A 10,014-nucleotide genomic window follows, 5' to 3' on the forward strand; every position below is an offset into this window, starting at 1 on the left:
CATTTAAGATGTCCCAGCATGAAGAAATTTTTACAACCAATATGGAATTCACCAACTGGAAGGTATTCTACAAAGTGTCAGGAAGTCCTCAGCATAAAGACTTTCTACATGCACTCAGGAAGTCTTTGCACGAAGGCATGCTGCAACAAACTCTGCATGACTGCATTTTACAACCAATCAGAAGTCCCAGCATGAAGGCATTCTACAACCACTCAGGAATTCCTTGCATAAAGACATAATACAGCTACTGAGGAAGTCCCCTTTAGCAAGGCATTCTACAACTACTCAGGAAGGCTCAACATGAAGGCATTCTATAAACACTCAGGAAGTACCATCACAAAGGCATTCTAGAACTACTTAGGAAGTTCCCAGTTTGAAGGCATTCTACAACAAATCAGGAACTCCACAGCATGAAGGCATTCCATAACCACTCAAGAAGTCTCCATCCTGAAGGCATTCTACAACCACTCAGAAAGTTCCCAGCTTGAAGGCATTCTACAAACACACAGGAAGTACCCCAGCATGCAAGCATTCTATAACTACTGAGGATGGCCCCTTCATGAAGGCATGCTACATCCACTCAGGAATTCTCCAGTATAAAAGTATTCTACTACCACTCAGGAGGTCCACAGAATGAAGGCATTCTGTAACCACTCAGAAACTTCATGAAGGCATTCTACAACCACACAGGAATTCCCTAGAATGAAGTCATTCTACAAACAGTCAGAAGATCCAAGCATGAAGGCCTTCTGTTGCTATTCAGGATGTCCCCAGCACAGAAGGATTCTACAACCAATATGGAAGGCAATCTACAAAATCTCAGGAAGTCCTCAGCATGGAGGGTTTCTACAAACACTCAGGAAATCTTGCATGATGGCATTCTTCAACAACTCAGAAATTTCAGTGTGAAGGCATTCTATAACCACTCAGGAAATCCCCAGCATGAAGGCATGAAGGCATTCTACAACCAATATGGAAGTCCCCAGCTGAAGGCATTCTACAAACTCTGAATAAGTCCTCAGCATGAAGGCATTCTACAAGCACTCAGGAAGTCTCTGCATGAAGGCACTCTTCAACCACTCAGGAAGTCCCAGCATGAAGGTGTTCTAGTACTGCTCATGAAGTCCCCAGCAGGAAGGCATTTTGCAACTACTTAGGAAATCCCAGCATAAAGCATTCTGCAAACACTCAAGATGTCCGCAGCATGAAAGCATTGTACAACCACTCAGTAAGTCCCCATCATAAAGGCATTTTGCAGCTAGTAAGTAAGTCCCCAGCAGCAAGGCATTCTACACACATTCAGGAAGTCCCCAGCATGAAGACAATCTGCAAACACTGCAGACATCTCTGCATGGAGGCATTCTACAACCACTCAGGAAGACCCCAGCATAAAAACATTCTGCAAGCACTCAGGAAGTCTGTGCATGAAGGCATACTACAACCACTCAGGATGTGCCAGAAGCCCAGCTAGCTCAGTCGGTAGAGCATGAGACTCTTAATCTCAGGGTTATGGATTCGAGCCCCACCTTTGGGTGTGTCTCCTTTACCTTGGAAATCCACATCCCTCCCACCCCCCAGCAAAGGTAACCACCATGAAAAACTTCTCCAAAGCTAACTTTGGGATCCTAAAAACAGAGGTGGCTAACTTCACGGCACCCATGCAAATGGAGAATAGTTGCGTGACTGCAGAATCATACACCAATGCACTGTACGAACACTTACACAAATGTATGGATCTCACCATACCCAATAGAACCTAGGCACTCTCCTCCAAAAAAAAGGAAGCCAATCTGGTGGTCCCCTGTCATAAACAAACTCTACAACAGAAGGAGGAAACTGATGCAGAATAAGATGAAGTCCCAAGACTGAAAAACTCCCTTATCTGCCTCCACAGAAAGTTGAGATCTCTCATCAAATCCTCTAAAGATAAGTATGAAAACAGAATTGCAGTAGATAGCAAAGACAACCACAAGGCCTTCTATAGTTATGTAAAGAATCTCCATGGCAATACCCAGATTTGCTCTGAGCTACTGCACAATGGTACCTCCTATACTGAGCCAACATATATTACCAGTATACTGGCTGACAGATTCAGTGCCAACCTTACCCCCCTCTCCCCCTAAAGGACTAATCACAATACCAGTAGATTGCCAGGTCCCCAGTATTACTGCTGCACAGGTTAAAACAGAACTGTCCAAGGCCAAGAATACAACTTCTATGGGACCTGACAATATCTGTGGTTGTGTTCTACATGAACTACACAGTGAACTGGCACCTCACCTGTGTGCCCTGTTCAATCACAGCCTGACCTCAGGCTTCATCCCTGCCAAATGGCACATTGCTACAGTCATCCCTCTCCACAAAGAAGGAGCGACTACAGACCCTGGGAACTATCGCCCCATTAGCCTGATGAGTCTGATATGCAAAGCTATGCAATGCATCATCATGGACCTAATAAACAAGGATCTAGGGAATCTTCAAATGCTGGATCCCATACAGTTTGGTTTTGTGAAAGGTAGATCATGCCTGCTTGACTTGGTCAACTTCTTTGAGTCAGTCACTTGAGCTGTGGATGAAGGCAAGGTGATTCATACAGCCTACCTTGATCTGGCCAAGGCTTTTGATACCATTCTCCACTCAGGAATCATAGAAAAACTCACTAAGCTTGGCATCAACCCCTATATCACTAGATGGGTTGCAAATTGGCTCACAGATAGAACCCACAGTGTGAAAGTAGCTGACTCCAAGTCAGACTGCTGATTAGTAATGAGTGGAGTCCCACAGGGTTCAGTTTTGGGTCCTCTCCTGTTTGGTATCTACTTCTCTGAAGTCCAGGCCAACAAGAAGGGACTCTGGCTGACAAATTCCGCAGATGATTGCAAGTTGGGAGCTATTACTAACTCCCCAATTGATGTTGACATCCTACAGAATGGCCTCACTGTGACCAATGACTGGTGTCAGAACCATGGCCTTAAGTTAAATGCCAAAAAATGCGTCATCATCCCCTCTGGGAAAAACCTGGTTCCCATGAATTACCACATTGATGGTAGTCCACTGAACACAGAAGACGTTATAATTTATTTATTTATTTATCATTTGTTGACCGGGAAAGTCCGACTAGGTTCCACAGAGCCTGTTTTCAGCGGAGGCTCGGGGAGAAATGCTCCAGATACATGTCTTTGGAATGTGGGAGGAAACCGGAGTACCTGGAGGAAACCCATGCGAACACAGGGAGAACATGCAAACTCCACACAGAAGGCACCCCAGCTGAGAATCGAACCAGAGAACCTCTTGCTGTGAGGTGACAAATGTTAACCACTGCACCACTGTGCCGCCCTAAGAGATCTGGGAACACAGGTTGACAGCATCCTCTCTTTTGATCACCACATTGCCACTGTGGTCATAAAGTCCTTCTATGTGGCACTTCTCATTACTAAGGGTTTTGCATCCAGGAAGAAAGAGGTCATTGTCTCCCTCTACTCTTCCCTCATTAAGCCAATCATTGAGTACAATGCCCCATTTGGCATGTACCTCACTAGACACCTACAACAACTGGAGAGGCTGCAAAATTACCTCACAAAGAGGATCCTAGGCCTTAAACACTTGTCCTATATGGACAGTCTCAAAAAACGCCAATGATTCTCTGTCTCATATCGCCTACTTAGAGGCGATCTCTGCTTGACTTACAAAGCCATGTCTGACCCAGCTCTGTTAGAAATGCTACATCTAAAGAAATCCCAATCCCTCCATACCACATGCTCCAGAGACCTTAACCTCATTACCACAATTAACAGAACATGCTGGAGGGACAGGTTCATAACCCAGAGAATGCCCATGCTATGGAATAGACTTCCCATACATGTCAAGCAGAGCACTTCGCTGACCCTCTTCAAGAGAAATCTTGATGAGTGGATGGAAAACAGAAAATTCACCCTGAGGATAACACCAGTGGCTTTACTCGACAGAGGCACTGGGAACTAAGGTTGGGTGGCACTGAACCAACCAAACCAATGGGAAATGGTCTGGAAGACAAGAGAGATCACACAAAAAAAATGGTACAAGTGACACCTTGAGTGACATTTTTCCTGTAAAAGCACAACTGAAATTTCTCCAATACCTAGTTGCACACAGGACAACTAGCCTGCATTGACAAGCACTGTCCCCATAGTTGCAAATTGGATACTCCTGACATTGATTGATATTCTCACTCCAACTGTCTAATCAATAAAAAAGGGTCTGTTCCCAAGGATATGAACTTTCCCACTGTCTTCATTACCAGCTTAGTGGATGTGGGCTTCCTGAGGCAATGTAGAACTTGGCTCATGTTTACTGACACCCAGTTAATTCTCAAACAAACTGATATGGTATGTGAGAGATGTATTTACACAATGTCACTGGAGGCAAAGCTCTCCCATAAAAAATAACCTTAATTTCAGTAAGGTTGTTAGTAGTGCATACACTGCACCCATCACACACAGTTCAAAGCAGACATATGCTGAGGCACCTAAATGTAACCTTCCTAAGCCACAAATACCTCCTAGACAAAGTACACATAAGAAATACCCTCAGCAGCCCCAAATATGCTCTTTTAAAACAACACCCACATCAACACATAGAGGTACATCTCATGGAACCTCTACCTCTAAGCCCATAGGGCAAGCCATCACACAATCCAACATTCTAGTCATTGCAGACTCCATTGTGAGGCACACTGATGTCCCTCTCACTAGGCTGAGTAAAGTGAAAGTCACAGTGAGTTTGCTTATTAGGGCTAGGATCCTCCACATTATGCATGCAGTTAGGTCATTGGACCACAAGTACCCGTATGAATCAGTCATAGTCCATGTGGGAGTAAATGACCTGAAACATACCTACCTAGACTATATGAATAGAAACCTTGTAGAGCTCATGGAATATGTGTCTCAGTCTGGTATGAATCTAGCATTGAGCAGCATTTTACCTTCTCCAAGGATGATGCCACAATACGAACAAAAGATGATTGGCTTTAATAATTGGCTTAGTTTTTAGTGTCATTCTAAGGGGGTGAAATATTTGTCATGTCAGCATGAAAGGAGATGGTCAACAGACCATGCTGCTTTGCCAGGGATGGTCTGCACCTCTCCCCTCTAGGCTTTTGAATATTAGCTAAAACATTGTCTTCTCCCATAGTGATTTTTTTAGGCTATGCTAAATTGAAAGTACTTCCAACATAGCATATCAAAACCAAGAAAATCTAAAGATATTACTGCTCAGTGCTAGGAGTCTAAATAAAAAAACTCCACTCCCTAGAAGCTCTCTTCACCCTAGAGAAGGTTGACATATATGTGGTCACTGAGATGTGGTTTAAAGCCGTGGAGAGCACACCAGCAGTGCAAGGTTATAATGCCTTCAACACATTTAGACCAGCTACTTCACAGGCAGGGACTAAAGATGGAGATTTTTCTATTTATATCAAAAATAAGTATACTTAAACAGGACTTGAGCTGCTTCATGTTCAAGTAACCATTGGTAAAATCCAGTAACACTTCCTTGCAAGCTACAGGCCCCCCTCGATGACCCAGGAAACAAATACAAAGCATTTAAACTTATCAGAAACTAGCTATCCAACCCAATACCAAATTCATGGCTGAATTTAATTACCCCACTATTAAGTGGGAATCCTATGTAACACCAAACATATAGGCACAGAGATTCCGGGATTTTGTAAACACAAACTCACTGGACCAGTTAGTCAGTACACCAACCAGGGAGCAACCATACTGGATCTGGTCCTCACTAATATGGGAGAGTGATGCACACCCCGTACTGTAATGTCTTCCCTGGTAAGGATAGAAATAAAACCTGGACCTACAGCTAAACCTGGAATATTCAGGGACTACCCTAAGCCTAACCTCTTGCTATTAAGTGATGACCTGGCAAAATTTCAAGTCCCCTATAAACCCTGAGAATACTGCTGCCTGTGCAGAACTGTTCACATAAACCCTGTAAACACCCTGCTGGAATCAACATCAATAGGCTGCATAACAGAAGAAAGAAAATTGTGGCAAAGATTAGGAGATGCAGCACCCAGCAGGATAAAAGCACTCTCATCAAACTAAACAAACAACTCAGAGGACAAATTTATTTATTTATTTATTTATTTTTATTTTACATTTGTTGACCGGGCTAGTCTAGCTGGATATATTTCCATTTTCAGTAGAGGCCCGGGGAGACAAGCTCCACACAGATATACAAAGTATAAAATATTGTTACATGGTGAAAAAAAAGGATTAAAAATCAAAAATAAAATCAAAAATAAAAACAGGTAGTTAATACATTCTTGAGATAAAAATACTCGAGAAATGTTAAAGTAAAACAGAGTAAAGTTTAAGAGAGCTAGCTCAGACATAATATAGTAAGAGTTATGTACAATAGATAAAAACACTTGAGAAACAGTACAGAGAGCAGAATACAGCTTAAGACAGCTCAAAAACAGAATTGTAAGAGTTATGTACAATAGATCATATGAGATAGAATTATTTAAACACTAAGTTGATTAGAGTTTAGAAAGAGTCAGTCTTATTTACAAGTCAACAGCATGTAGAAGTTTGGAAGTATGGAAAGAAGAGGAAGAAAGAGGGGTGAAGAGGATGGTTAGTCAGGGTTACTACAAGGGCATAGCCAGTGCATTTGGAGGTGTTTTCTAAGTTTTTGTTTAAAGAGTGGCAAGGATGTAGTTAGAGTTAGTTCAGTGGGTAGTAGGTTCCTGAGTTTACCTGTTGTGTTGGTAAAAAGAGAGTCACCAGCTGCATTATTAGACTTTGTTAAGCTGGCAAGAAGTTTGCTAGAAGAACGTAGGGAGTTCAGATTATTACATGGGACTATGCTTTGAGAGTATAGGGGTATTATTGGGTTGGTAAAATATCTTGTGGGCAATTGTGAGTTGGGGGATAATCAGATGGTTTTGGAATTTTAGCCAATTTAGTTGTTTAAGATTTGAACAGTGATGGGTTCTGAAGGGATTGCCAGTAGCAAATCTAGCAATGTTATTATAGGAGGTTACTAATTTGTTAAGGTTGGTTTTCTTAAGGTTGGTAAATATAGGTGAAGCATATAGGAGGGTTGAGGTTAGATGGGAATGAGCAATCTTGGCTCTGGCTGCCGAAGTTAAGAAGGGTTTTATTCTGTATAGGGAGCCTATTTTTATGTTTACTGTTTTAATGGTGTTGTTTATATGGCAATCAAATGAGAGATTATTATCAATGATTATTCCTAGAAGTTTAGTGGTAGTGTCAGGGAGAATAACACTACCATTATTTGGAGAGATAGAGAAGTCTAAGGGGGAAGACCTAGTAGTGGGTGTAAAGAGAAGAAGTTTTGTTTTTTTAGCATTAAGAAGGAGACAGTGTTTGGAAAACCATGTTTCTACAGTGTTGAAAACATCTTGAGTAAGAGAATATAGTTCAGATGGAGAGGTTGATGAGCATATTAGTGTAGAGTCATCTGCGTATTGAATACAAGTGGCTTGTGGAATTGCTACATGGAGATCATTAATAAATAAGGAGAAGAGAAGTGGTCCAAGAATAGAGCCCTGAGGGACCCCAATAGTAACAGGTAAAAAGGATGAGACTTGATTTTCCCAGAGGACTGCTTGTTGTCTATTGCCGAGGTATGATGTGAACCATTTTAAGGCTAGAGAATCAAAGGAGAGAGATTCCAGAATATTGATTAAGAGGGTATGGTTAACCATGTCGAAAACTTTAGAGAGGTCAATGAAGAGTGCAGATGAGCGACGGTTTTTGTTATGGTTTCTATTGATGATATCTGTGAAGGATAGAAGGGCAGTAGTGGTACTATGAGATGGTCTAAAGCCATGTTGACATTGTGCTATTAGGTTGTGTTGAGAGAGATGGGATAGAAGTTGTTTGTGAATGCATTTTTCCATAATTTTAGCTAGGGGTGATAAAAGAGCAATTGGCCGATAGTTAAAGTAATCATTGGAGTTCCTGCCTTTATGTAAGGGGATAATGTGGGAGATTTTCCAAATATCTGGGATGGTACCTTCTTGGATTGTCCTATTTATAAGGATAGATATAGAGTAAGCAATTTCCTTAGCTGCTTTTTGGAGAAATTGGGAAGGAAGTTGGTCAGCAGATGGAGTACATGGTTTAAGTTTTAGAATAAGTTTAAAGATGAGAGAAGTAGAGATGGGTTGTAGTTTGAATTTCGAGAAAGAGTGGGGTAAGTCGATGGGAATGCTGGAGTTTTCTGAGATAAGTTGAGTAGCCAGAGATTGTATAGTGTCAGTAAAGAAAGAGTTGAAGGTATTGGCAATTAGATGGGGAGTATTTGGATCTGCATCAAGTGGGGTGGGTGTTCGGGAGTTACCTGGGGAAAGGAGCTTATTAATGCAAGACCAGAACTGTTGGGGATTATTTTGATGAGTTTGCTGAAGTTTACAATAGTAGTTTTTTTTATCTGTAAGTATAGCTTTTTTTGTGCTGTTTCTTCCAAATCCATCTTTGACTTAAGTTTAGCCTCCCACGCCAAAGACAACCATAAAGCATTCTTTAACAATGTCTGCAACCTCAAATGCAGTACACAACTATGTGCAGAGCTCATTGTAAATGAAGACACCTATAATGAGGCAGAAGATATAGCAAACCTCCTGGCTGATAAATTCAGCTCCAACTTTACCCCTCTCTCCCCTCAACCTTCCCTCAGGAAATACCATCAAATATAACTCCCCCTACTATCACTAGGAAAGAGGTTCTCAATGCTCTCTCTAAGACCAAAAACACTGCATCAATGGGCCCAGTGAATATCCCAGGTTGCCTTAAAAATAGCATGAAACATGACCTATCAGGGCCTCTGGAATTACTATTTAACTGTAGCCTCCAAATAGGATTCATGCCTTCTGAATGGAGAACAGCAACCGTCATCCCTCTGTGCAAGAAAGTGGGCCATCTACAGATCCTGGAAACTATAGATCCATAAGTCCCATTAGTGTTATGTAAAACCATGGAAAGAATTATCATGGAAATGATCAATAGAGAAATAGTAAACCTCCAGACACTGGACCGACTCAGTTTGGTTTTGTCAAGGGCACATCATGCCTACTTCACCTGATGGACTTCTTTGAGAAGGTAACCAAAGCAACGGATAAGGGAAAAATAGTTCACACTGCCTACCTTGACCTGGCCAAGGCATTTGACACAATACCCCACCGGGCATTATTGGCAAACTCAAGAGGTTAGGTACAAACTTCTGTGTCACCTGGTGGATAGCCAGCTGGGTCACAGACAGGACCCAGGAACTTAGAACTGGGAAGTCCACCTCTACAAAGAGGCCAGTCACAAAGTGGAGTCCCTCAGGTATCAGTCCTTGGCCATTCATTTTTGGCATTTACTTCACTGAAGTCAAGTCCAAAGTCAGTGGTCTCTGGCTGGCTAAATTTGCAGATGATTGCAAATTAGGAGAAGTCATTGAATTTCACATTGACACAAATGTTCTCCAGGAGGGGCTGACAGAGACAAACAACTGATGTCAGAGCCATGGACTAAAAGTAAATGCCAAGAAATGCATAATGGTATCCTTTGGGAAGCCATCTACCCCAGGTAACTACCATATTGACAACACACCCCTTAGAACTGACACAGTAGTCAGGGACTTAGGGACACACATAGATAGTAGTCTAGCCTTTGACCATCACGTGTTTGCAGTAGTGAGGAAATCATTCTATGTTGCCCAACTTATAAACAAAGGTATGGCATCTAAGTCCAAGGAAGTCATTTTTCACTCTATTCAGCATTTATCAGACCTGCATTGAGTACAGTGTCTCCTTTGTTATGTTTTTAATCAAGCAAATCCAACGATTGGAAATTCCACAGAGGTTGCTCACTAAAAGAATATAGGACGTAAGTAAAATGTCCTATGCAGATCACCTCAAGGTCCTATCCCTGTATTCTGTCTCCTGCAGGCTTTTGAGGAGAGATCTATGCCTGACATACAGGGCATTGTCAGACCCCACTGTGA

The 10,014-nt window shown here is 42.0% G+C and overlaps 1 non-coding gene across 1 annotated transcript; it reads left to right on the plus strand.

The window, feature by feature from the left end:
• Nucleotides 1-1,461: 1,461 nt before the first annotated feature.
• On the plus strand, nucleotides 1,462-1,535 carry TRNAK-CUU. The gene has a single exon. It is a non-coding gene; the product is annotated as a tRNA-Lys (tRNA).
• Nucleotides 1,536-10,014: the final 8,479 nt, after the last annotated feature.

Source organism: Protopterus annectens, chromosome 1.part0 (genome assembly GCF_019279795.1).
Source record: "Protopterus annectens isolate FY-2018-M chromosome 1.part0, PAN1.0, whole genome shotgun sequence".
NCBI lineage: Eukaryota > Metazoa > Chordata > Ceratodontiformes > Protopteridae > Protopterus > Protopterus annectens.